This window comes from Lagenorhynchus albirostris, chromosome 12 (genome assembly GCF_949774975.1).
Source record: "Lagenorhynchus albirostris chromosome 12, mLagAlb1.1, whole genome shotgun sequence".
Lineage (NCBI taxonomy): Eukaryota > Metazoa > Chordata > Mammalia > Artiodactyla > Delphinidae > Lagenorhynchus > Lagenorhynchus albirostris.
The window spans coordinates 71924076-71936331 of NC_083106.1; the positions used below are offsets into that span (position 1 = coordinate 71924076).

At 42.6% G+C, this 12256-nt stretch overlaps 1 protein-coding gene across 4 annotated transcripts in view; it reads left to right on the top strand.

The window, feature by feature from the left end:
* Positions 1-12256, top strand: part of IBTK (inhibitor of Bruton tyrosine kinase) — a 114207-nt gene that overhangs the window by 14182 nt on the left and 87769 nt on the right. For 2 of the 4 annotated variants that reach the window (XM_060167229.1, XM_060167231.1), the window contains exon 1: positions 7670-7911. The gene's annotated coding sequence lies outside the window, so the exon portion shown is untranslated. Of the gene's footprint in view, positions 1-7665; positions 7912-12256 lie in introns of those variants that run through there. The other 2 variants (XM_060167230.1, XM_060167232.1) reach the window with 2 other exon arrangements.

A 12256-nucleotide genomic window follows, 5' to 3' on the forward strand; every position in this document is an offset into this window, starting at 1 on the left:
TCACCCTTCCCCCTCCCCATATCCTCAAGTCCGTTCTCCAGTAGGTCTTTGTGTTTATTCCTGTCTTACCCCTAGGTTCTTCATGACATTTTTTTTTTCTTAAATTCCATATATATGTGTTAGCATACGGTATTTGTCTTTTTCTTTCTGACTTACTTCACTCTGTATGACAGACTCTAGGTCTATCCACCTCATTACAAATAGCTCAATTTCGTTTCTTTTTATGGCTGAGTAATATTCCATTGTATATATGTGCCACATCTTCTTTATCCATTCATCCGATGATGGGCACTTAGGTTGTTTCCATCTCCGGGCTATTGTAAATAGAGCTGCAATGAACATTTTGGTACATGACTCTTTTTGAATTATGGTTTTCTCAGGGTATATGCCCAGTAGTGGGATTGCTGGGTCATATGGTAGTTCTATTTGTAGTTTTTTAAGGAACCTCCATACTGTTCTCCATAGTGGCTGAACCAATTCACATTCCCACCACAGTGCAAGAGTGTTCCCTTTTCTCCACACCCTCTCCAGCATTTATTGCTTCTAGATATTTTGATGACGGCCATTCGGACTGGTGTGAGAGGATATCTCATTGTAGTTTTGATTTGCATTTCTCTAATGATTAATGATGTTGAGCATTCTTTCATGTGTTTGTTGGCAGTCTGTATATCTTCTTTGGAGAAATGTCTAGTTAGGTCTTCTGCCCATTTTTGGATTGGGTTGTTTTTCTGTTATTGAGCTGCATGAGCTGCTTGTAAATTTTGGAGATTAATCCTTTGTCAGTTGCTTCATTTGCAAATATTTTCTCCCATTCTGAGGGTTATCTTTTGGTCTTGTTTATGGTTTCCTTTGCTGTGCAAAAGCTTTGAAGTTTCATTAGGTCCCATTTGTTTATTTTTGTTTTTATTTCCATTTCTCTAGGAGGTGGGTCAAAAAGGATCTTGCTGTGATTTATGTCATAGAGTGTTCTGCCTATGTTTTCCTCTAAAAGTTTGATAGTTTCTGTCCTTACATTTAGGTCTTTAATCCATTTTGAGCTTATTTTTGTGTATGGTGTTAGGGAATGATCTAATCTCATACTTTTACATGGATCTGTCCAGTTTTCCCAGCACCACTTAGTGAAGAGGCTGTGCTTTCTCCACTGTACATTCCTGCCACCTTTATCAAAGATAAGGTGTCCATATGTGTGTGGGTTTATCTCTGGGCTTTCTATCCTGTCCCACTGATCTATCTTTCTGTTTTTGTGCCAGTACCATACTGTCTTGATTACTGTAGCTTTGTAGTATAGTCTGAAGTCAGGGAGCCTGATTCCTCCAGCTCTGTTTTTTGTTCTCAAGATTGCTTTGGCTATTCGGGGTCTTTTGTGTTTCCATACAGATTGCGAAATTTTTTGTTCTAGTTCTGTGAAAAATGCCAGTGGTAGTTTGATAGTGATTGTATTGAATCTATAGATTGCTTTGGGTAGTAGAGTCATTTTCACAATGTTGATTCTTCCAATCCAAAAACATGGTATATGTCTCCATCTATTTGTATCATCTTTAATTTCTTTCATCAGTGTCTTATAATTTTCTGCATACAGGTCTTTTGTCTCCTTAGGTAGGTTTATTCCTAGATATTTTATTCTTTTTGTTGCACTGGTAAATGGGAGTGTTTTCTTCAGATTTTTCATCATTAGTATATAGGAATGCAAGAGATTTCTGTGCATTAATTTTGTATCCTGCTACTTTACCAAATTCATTGATTAGCTCTAGTAGTTTTCTGGTAGCATCTTTAGGATTCTCTATGTATAGTATCATGTTATCTGCAAACAGTGACAGCTTTACTTCTTCTTTTCCGATTTGGATTCCTCTTATTTCCTTTTCTTCTCTGATTGCTGTGGCTAAAACTTCCAAAACTATGTTGAATAAGAGTGGTGAGAGTGGGCAACCTTGTCTTGTTCCTGATCTTAGTGGAAATGCTTTCAGTTTTTCACCATTGAGGATGATGTTGGCTGTGGGCTTGTCATATATGGCCTTTATTATGTTGAGGAAAGTTCCCTCTATGCCTACTTTCTGCAGGGTTTTTATCATAAATGGGTGTTGAATTTTGTCAAAAGCTTTCTCTGCATCTATTGAGATGATCATATGGTTTATCTCCTTCAATTTGTCAATATGGTTTATCACATTGATAGATTTGCGTATATTGAAGAATCCTTGCATTCCTGGAATAAACCCCACTTGATCATGGTGTATGATCCTTTTAATGTGCTGCTGGATTCTGTTTGCTAGTATTTTGTTGAGGATTTTTGTATCTTGTTCGTCAGTGATATTGGCCTGTAGTTTTCTTTCTTTGTGACATCCTTGTCTGCTTTTGGTATCAAGGTGATGGTGGCCTCGTAGAAGGAATTTGGGAGTGTTCCTCCCTCTGCTATATTTTGGAAGAGTTTGAGAAGGATAGGTGTTAGCTCTTCTCTAAATGTTTGTTGTTGGTTTTTTTTTTGTTTTTTTTTTTTGCGGTACGCGGGCCTCTCACTGCTGTGGCTTCTCCCGTTGCGGAGCACAGGCTCCGGACGCGCAGGCTCAGCGGCCATGGCTCATGGGCCCAGCCGCTCCACGGCATGTGGGAACTTCCCGGCCCGGGGCACGAACCTGTGTCCTCTGCATCGGCAGGCGGACTCTCAACCACTGCACCACCAGGGAAGCCCTCTCTAAATGTTTGATAGAATTCGCCTGTGAAGCCATCTGGTCCTGGGCTTTTGTTTGTTGGAAGATTTTTAATCACAGTTTCAATTTCAGTGCTTGTGATTGGTCTGTTCATATTTTCTATCTCTTCCTGATTCAGTCTTGGCAGGTTGTGCGCTTATGGTATCTTATGGGTTACTACTTTCTACTGTCCAATCCAGCCTCCTATCCATCTTTCAGGGAATCTTCCTAAGTTCTGGACCATCAATAGCTAAACTTTTGTTTTCCAGTGCTCTTATTTATGAATTTTAAAATTCAGTTGTAGGGCTTCCCTGGTGGCGCAGTGGTTGAGAGTCCGCCTGCCGATGCAGGGGACGCGGGTTTGTGCCCCGGTCCTCGGGGATTCCATGTGCCGCAGAGCGGCTCGGCCCATGAGCCATGGCCGCTGGGCCTGCACGTCTGGAACCTGTGCTCCGCGACGGGAGAGGCCACAGCAGTGAGATGCCCGCCTAACACACACACACACACACACACACACACACACACACACACACACACACACACACACACACACACACACACACACACACACACACACACACACACACACACACACACAATTCAGTTGTAAAGATGTCTTTTCCGCCAGGTCTAGGAATTTGTGTTATGCAGTATGTGGCATGTAGTATGTGGTTGTAGTATGTGTCCAGTCTGCCATTTTAAATCAAACTTGCTTTTCTCCTTAAATCTTTAAATCAAACTCCCTCTTCTTCTTCTTAAGGAAGCAGTGGTGACAACGACCTGATTTAATCATGTAGTTAGATAAAGAAGGAACACGATCAATTCTAAGTAAAATGGGCTGGGAAAAGAGCCCTACGAATTCTCATAGTAAAGGGGAGATAGAGTTTGTTCTGATTATAAAAAGAGTGCTAAGCTTGCCAGATTTATTGGTTTGATTTCTCACAATTTTTGCTTGTCTCATGTAGACTTTGAACTTGTCTTGAATTTCTCCAGTATTTGCCTAGAATTTTTAGATTTATTGGTGGATTCTGCTTTCAAGCTTATATAGTTATAAAGTTATATTCAAACACTGCCATCTTGTGGGTCATTCCTTGGGTCTCCCAATCCCACCCCTCAAAACTCTCTCATGCAAATATATTCATCCAGAAGAGTTCAGGGATGTAAACTTTTATTAGGTGCTAACAGCTGCACTAAGAGCTCTACATATATCAAATCATTAAACTTCATAAGGCCTTTGTGAAGGAAGTACTGTTAATCCCGTGTTAGAGGTGAGGCCTAGATGGGTTATATAACGTGCCTTAGGTCTCACAGCTAGTAAGAATAGGAGTAAACTTTTATATTCAGGCAGTTTGCCTTCAGAACCTTTGCTTTTACTGCACCCACATGTGAAATGAATAAATCTAAAAACAACACAGTGAGACACAGTAATATGAATAAGCTATAGAACTAGTAGAGAAGACGGGATAACTGTTGGGAAAGGGCATCCGGGAAGGTGTCACAGATTTGTGAGGAGGTGGCCTCCTCTAAGTGAGAATTGGAAGGATAATCATTACATAGGAAGAACGCAGCTGGGACCGTAGCCCCTGGAGCTAATAGCATGGAAACACCCTTTAGCTGTCTACTTTTCATCTGCTGTGTACCCTGTCTTCTTTTGGGAAACTACTTGTCACTGTGCTTCAACCAGAGGACTCTAATGAGGGTTGTCAATCATGATACCCTTGAGTCCTCACCTAATCTGAGCCAATATCAGGGTACATCGGGGCAGCTGGGAATTTTGTGCTTGAGGCAGAGGGCTCAGTGCTATCTTCCCTAATGGTCACACTGAGGTGTGTGTCAGAAAGCTGCTTCCAGCCAAGTGTTCTCACGTGGAAGACAGTTTGAAGTAAAAGATAATTAGGCCAAACAATAAGGTTCTAGTCATCTGTAGGCCAGCTGCACTGCTGATCTTCCTGTATTGGTAACCATTCTTGCAGAACCTGAACAGGTCTGGGCTTTGGCCCATTGCAAACATACAAGTTCTGATATTCTTTCTTCTGTCACCAGCTGAAGCAGGCACAGCACTGGCATTCCTTATCTCTAAACAACTTCAGTGGTAGCACAATACATTTTCATTATGAAGGACAGCACGATTAATTTATTTGGGAAAAAATGGCATTTGGGGAGTGTATTGGAAATGGTGTGGCTTAAACACTTCTGCAGTGCTCTATCTTGGCCTCATCTCAAACTCCATTCCTGATGCCTGGCCTATTCCCCTACTTCTTCTCCTCTAAATCACTGCAGTCTTCTAAAACCGTCCTTAGATTTATTTCTTGCTTTAAGCCTACTTTAGAAACTCCAGTCAGTTATTTTTTCTTAACTTTGATTTTTTTAATTAATCAAGTAAGAAAAGTGCAAATAAGAATGACAAATTCAAAATGATAGAAATTAAGAATCACCCATAACCCACCACACAGATAATCATTGTTATTGGTATATTTCTATCTCTTCTTTCTTCTATGTGTAAACACAAACAGAATTATTTTTTAAATGGCTAATTTTGGGGCTTCCCTGGTGGTGCAGTGGTTGAGAGTCTGCCTGCCGATGCAGGGGGACACAGGTTCGTGCCCCGGTCCGGGAGGATCCCACATGCTGCGGAGCGGCTGGGCCCGTGAGCCATGGCCACTTGGCCTGCGCGTCCGGAGCCTTTGCTCCGCAACGGGAGAGGCTACAACAGTGAGAGGCCCGCGTACCACAAAAAAAATAAAATAAAATAAATTAAAAAAATAAATGGCTAATTTTGATCTCTTCCTTCACCAAACACATCTACAATGTGTCAAATGAAATTGAATTGTACTTCATTTGTACTATTTCCTAATCATTTCAATATTCTGTCCTGCAAATTACCAGTGTCTTTGAAGGCACCTAATTTTCCAGGAAAATGGGGAGCAATTCCACATCCCTTGGCTTGCAATGTTCTTTCTTTCCCACTTCATCTGGTTATCACCTACTCATTCTTCCAGTCTTAGTTCAACTTCTTTGGGAAGTTAGATTAAATTTATCATAGTATTATTTGCAGTTCTTGTAAAAGTTGCAAATTCTTTTCTTTTTTATAGATTTATTTATTTTTATTTATCTTTGGCTGCGTTGGGTCTTCGTTGCTGCATGCAGGCTTTCTCTAGTTGCGGCAAGCAGGGGCTACTCTTCGTTGTGGTGCGGGGGCTTTTCATTGCGGTGGCTTCTCGTTGCGGAGCACGGGCTCTAGGTGCGCGGGCTTCAGTAGTTGTGGTACGCGGGCTCAGTAGTTATGGCTCGCGGTCTCTAGGAGCGTGGGCTTTAGTAGTTGTGGCGCCTGGACTTAGTTGCTCCGCGGCATGTGGGATCCTCCCAGACTAGGGCTCGAACCCTTGTTCCCTGCATTGGCAGGCGGATTCTTAACCACTGCGCCACCAGGGAAGTCCCGAAGATTATTATGTGGGGGATTATCTGGGTGTATAAGTGTTTTGTTCACTATTGGATCCCTATGGCTTACCACAAGTGCCTGACACTGGCTATTGTTAAAATGAATGGAATAAATGGAATGGAATTGGAATAATTCTGCTGCTAAGGAAATACTTATTTATAAAAAGTAACATCTACCATTTAGGAAGTGTTACTATGTGCTAGGCACTCTAAGTGCGATATATCTCTATATAATTACATTTTCACAACCATAAAATGCATTATTGCTCCTGTTTTACAAATGAGGAAACTGAGGCTTCAAAAAAGCAAATTAACTTGTCCAGAGACTGATAAAAAGATTTGACCTTAGGTCAATGCATTCATTTACATTATTGACTTTGCCATTGCTAGTTTCTTTGTGCACGAATATAAAAGTCATCGTACACAGCTTATTTTCAAAATCACTCAATTTTAACATTACAAAATAGTTTTTGTTACACGTCAAAGAAGGAAGTAGGGCACTTAGAATAAGGGCCAAAGAGACAGAACACTGTACTGGGAGGGGCAGCAGCAGAGCTATTCTCCTTTCCCCTTCACTAACGAGCTGTGTGGCTTTGGGCTTCCGCAGGGCAGGCTCCAGAAAGAGTGAAGCTGAATGGGCCGCCCTTAAGACAACGTCTTATTGCCAACTCCGTCGTTCTATAGGTGGAGACTAAGTGACTTGCATAATTGACCACGTGGCAGAGCTGCACAGACACCTCCTGACTCCTAGTGTTGTTTGTTCTGAGTTACAGTAACCCTCCCTGAACAAACATTTACTGGGAGCCTACTGTTTCAGGCATTACCAGGCAGGATGTTTCCTTTTCGCTATCCTAGTATCGATTATTGGCTACTTGCTGTCCTTCCTAATTTTTTTCACTCGACCATTTTTAAAACGGTCCTTGGAGGCAGAGTTAAGGGGTAAAAAGCGTAGTACGAGCCTGGCATCAGGCACTGAGTAGCGTGACCTGGTGAGTGGCTTGGCCCGGCTCGGCGGCTGGCCCCGCACAGTTATCTAAGAAGGTAGTGACGCCTTCTGACCCAGGGAATGACCCCGGAAAAACCGGGGGTGGGAGCGGCCGGGGAGAGGCAAGGCTGAGACTCTTTGAGACGACGCCCTGGGCTTTCCTTTGACCCCACTGGTAGGGCGACGGGAGGAAACTCTCTTAGGTGCAAGATGCCTACGCCTGTGGTTTCTGCTGCGTGGTGACCAAGGCATCCGTCCAGGTCCCCCAGAACTCAGTCTCTCCACCCGGGTTTATCCAGGATTCCAAGTCTCTAGTTGCGGGGAGAGGGAGGTTTCTCCTTTGGCGACTGCTGACCCCGTGGTGGAGGGACATTTCCACCACCCCCCGTTGGCCTAGAGTCCTCGGCCGCGGCCTTTCCCTGCCCCCGGCTACTGCTGGCTGCCCCAAGGCCGGAGGAGTCAAGTTCCTTTAGGGTGCCAAGGAAAGACCATAATTTAGGCGCTGCCACGCGAGGCCTTTTGGGCAGACACCAGCCAATCCTCCACAGGCATACACGAGCCGCAGCCAATCAGCGCCCGCCTTATTCCTGGGTCCCGCCTGTGCCGGCCCTTCCTCCCTGCCCCTTCTCTAGACGTCTGTAGACGCGGCGGCTGTTGCTGCAGCCGCTTCCGGAGCTGACCCGGGCCTGGGGACCGGCCTCCACTGGCGCCCTTCGTTTTCTTCTGCTACCTTCACTGAGGATGAGTCCCTGCGCGACCGTGTGCCCACCCCGCGGAGACCACCGGAGCATTTTCATCTAGCGACTGGTGAGGGAGGGCTCGGCGCGGCCCGACCGTGCGGAACGGGCAGAGGCAACGGCGTCCCTTGAGTCGTGGGGCGACGGGACAGTGTTATCTTTCCGGAGGGTGCGGGTGACCGCGGGCCCCGGTGTCCCGGGTGGGCCGCGGGGAGGGGACTCAGCGGCGCCGAGGCTGTCGGGCTCAGCGAGAGGCGGCGCGGGGCCGGCCGCGGGGCCCGGGTTCCGGCGGCCGCCTCCCCGCTGCCGCCCGGAGCTAATGAATGGTCTGTGCGGGCGCCGCGCTACCTTGCGGTCCAGCCTGCCAAGCCCTCCAGCGACGTTGCGCTGCTAGTTTTTGATAGTTGTCTCGTGTCACTTCTCCTGGAGACTTGAATTTGAAGCCATTCCTCGAGGCGCCCACGTCTCTTACCCCATTCGTGGCGTCACAGAAGTTTTAGTTAAGTCTGGGGAGGCTAACGATGAAGTACAGTGTGAATCTACCTGTTATGTGAAAAGGGACCTGTTCTTTCTTGGGGGGATGGGGGGACACAGGATAGAGGCCTTTTGTTCTTGTATCATGTTGCCGATTTCTAAAAAGTTTTAGTTCATCAGCGAAACAAGTAACCCAGGGTATCCGTGACTCTGGATTTCCAACGTAGGTGGTAAAACTTAAAGGGTGTTAGCCGGACAGGATATTTTTCAGGAAGCAGAGATTGATGTAGCATCTTTTTTTTTTTTTTCTCATGCCTGGAAGTAGGGCGTTTGAAAGTCGAGATTTATCAGAAGTACTAAAAGAATGTGACTTTTATGAGTGGTAGTGTTTCTATGCCCATGTTGTGCGAATTCACGTCCTTCCATAGCTCCTTGATCTTTTCACTGCCCTTTTTATTTTAAATTCCTTGAATTTTTTTATAGGTTTTAGAAACTGATATAGGGCAGATAAGGGCAGAAAGAGATGTTTTCTAAAAAGAATTAGAGTATAGATATTTGCTGAAAGTACAGATATTTAGTCAAAGCGGTTTACTTCAAGGAATTTAAAAAATGGTTTTCCATTTAAAAATTTTTAAAAAACTTGTGTCCAGGCAGACGTAGAGAATGGACTTGAGGACACGGGGAGGGGGAAAAGTAAGCTGGGACGAAGTGAGAGAGTGACATGGACATATATACACTACCAAATGTAAAATAGATAGCTAGTGGGAAGCAGTCACATAGCACAGTACTTTGCGACCACCTAGAGGGATGGGATAAGGAGGGTGGGAGGGAGATGCAAGAGGGAGGGCATATGGGGATATACGTATGCACATACGTGTGCATATAGCTGATTCACTTTGTTATACAGCAGAAACTAACACAACATTGTAACGCAATTATAGTCCAATAAAGATGTTAAAAAAACACAACTTTTGTCCAGGGCTTTCAGTATGCTAAATTCTACATTATGCTTCGGAACCATAAAGTTCAATAGACCATATTGCATAAGGAGCTCAGTGTTACTTGGTTAATTATTATAAATGATGTCAAAGTTAGTTTATTATCTTCTTTCTTTCTTTTTTTTTATCGTCTTTTGGCCGTGCCGTGTGGCATGCGGTATCTTAGTTCCCCTACCAGGGTTCGAACCCGCACCCCCTGCCGTGGAAGTGCAGAGTCTTAACCACTGGACTGCCAGGGAAGTCCCTTTATTATCATTAATAGGGCAGTAATTCTTTGCCACCTCCAGAGATGTGCTTGCCCCCTAGAATTTGGGGAATTGTTCAATTGTGAAGCTGGGTTTTGCACTAATAAAATATTGAAGTTTCTATCCTTTGTACCCAGAGAATAATTGAGAAAACAGAATAAAATAAAATACAGTATTGATAAAGCTAAATTATTAATTTCCTAAAGTAGTAAGTCTTGATGTTTTAAAATTATGTGAACTCTTTTCAGGGCTTACAGAAGGAATTAAAAATTTTTTAATTCATCAATTATGAGTCGCTATAATTTGTAGCTTTGTGACAGTTAATATAGATACAAGTTTTTAAGGAAGGTATTTTGATTTTAGAGAGCTCTTTAAAAATTTAAGCCTATTTGTTGAATACATATTATATTTAGTGACAAATGTGAGTAAGTATGGCATTCTCTTCCCTGCCTTAAGGAGCTTTATGTGTAGTCAAGGTCCACACTTTTACAAGGCATGTTGTTATCACTTTGCAGATGAAGAAATTGAGGATTAGGAAGATTAAGCTACTTGACCAAGGTTTTAGATAATAGGAACCCAATTCCTAGTTAATACATACAGGGCAATACAGGGTGGAAAGAGGATTAAATTAGTTCATTTATGTAAAGCACTACGCTTGTCCATGTGAAAGTTCAAAAGATGGTAGATGTAATGTTTGTAAGCCATGGATAAGTTGGCAGCCCTGTAAAGGTTTGGGTAAAAACATTCCAAGCAGAAAGGGCTTTGATATAGTTATTCTGTTTTTTTGATCAATATATTATATCACTATGTTCCTTTCCTTCGTAACATTTCTTGGGTGCTTACATGTGCATGAATTGTCTCATTTATTTTTCAGAACAACTCAGGAGATAAATAGTTTTTATTCCCTTTTTACAAGTGAGAGAATTGAAGCTTAGGCAGCTGTTATGTGCCCAGGGTCATTTAGTTAGTGGTTACTAGCTCAGTGTTCTGAATTCACAGTCTGAACTTTGTGTGCTACGTGGTTGCCAAGTCTAACTGGCATCCTCTTCCTGAGATCACAAGGCTATTAACACATGAAATATAGATATTGGTCCATTTTGGTCTTGGATATGTGAGAGAATAGCATGATCAGATTTGTGTTTTCGGAAGATAACTGAACTCTTCACCAAGGTTAAATAGGATTGTGAGCCATTGTTGAGGGCTCAACCTCTACTGGCTGGCACCTTTGTGGTGGACCGGCCTGCAAGGTTAACAATCACCTGTGTAGCTAGCTACACTCTTCCACCTCAATTTCTCATCAACACTTTGTATTCATCACATATAAAGCAAAAATTTTCTCCTTTAATTTCTATTTGTTCCTTTTGTTTTCAGTTTGTTTTATTTTTCTAATTTACGAAGTATTTACCCTTTACTCTTCTTCTTGGCTGCTCTATCTGTAGTCAAGCCAGAAACCTAGGAGTTGACCACATCTTGTCAACTCAAGGCCCTAAATATGTTTCTGAATTGCTCACTTTCATTATCCCTGAAGAAAGGCACATAAGGCTGTCTATAATCTAGTTCATCCCTGTGTATATATTAGGCCATATGCATTTCTGTCTTCTGAATTACTTAGAATTTTCAGAATGGACCAAGGTGATTTTGGTGCTTTTATATTTACTGTTACTTCTGCCTCAAATGCCCACTGGCCCTGAATTTATCAGGCAAACACATACTCATCTCATCTCCTTTGAGGAATCTTCCCTTTATCCCTCTTGTTGACTCCCCATTCCTATGAGTCACTTGTTATATCTTTATCATAGGTTTTAATCATGATATATTTTTAGTACTTGCTTAAATAAAAATCATTCTCCTCTACCAAACTGTGCCCCACTGATGGTGGAGACTGCGTAATAGATAATAAATCTCGTTCAGTCAATACAGTTGTTAAATGAGCTATATTTTCACTTAAATATTGTCCATGAGTCTGTACTAGAATATCTAGAATATTTAAGTCCTACGTATTTTTGTTTTTGCAGTACCTTGTGACCTGCAGATGCACTGAAGAGGCAGCATAGTGTTGTAGAAATAGCTTGGACTTTACTGTGAGATAGATCTGTGTTTGAATTATAACTCCTCTTTTACTGATAATGTGATTTGGGTGGCTTACTTAACCTCTTTGATGTAAAATATCACATCATGTAAAATATCCCATGCTTAATAAGTATTTGCTTTCTTTGCCTTCAATAAGCATTTGTTGAAAGCATGAATAAGATTAACGCTAGGCATTGGGCCAGGAATTTAGGAAAGATGTGAGGGCAGGAGACAGATTTGAGGATTATGAGCACAGGTTAAAGTTAACATGAAGAGACTGAAATTACGCAGGGTGCGTATGAATTAGAGAGGAAAAGAAGACTGAAGGTGGAACATTGAGAGAAGCCTAATATTTGAAGGTCAAGGGAAGGGAAAATGCCCTTGGAAGAAGTGGTAGGAGAGAGATCCCATGCATAAATGCTTCAGTGGTTCCCTATGCTTTCAGTACTCCTTTCTAGATTCCTTACGAGAATGTCGTGGTCATGACTCGAAAGCAGAGAAGTCAAGTAACATTACCAAAAGTACTTGGCAGTTTGGAGGTCATTGGTAACCTTAGTATGTGTGGTTTCATAGGAGAAGAATGCTTGGAAACTAGTAGCAGAGACATTGAAGCCCAAACATGAACTTC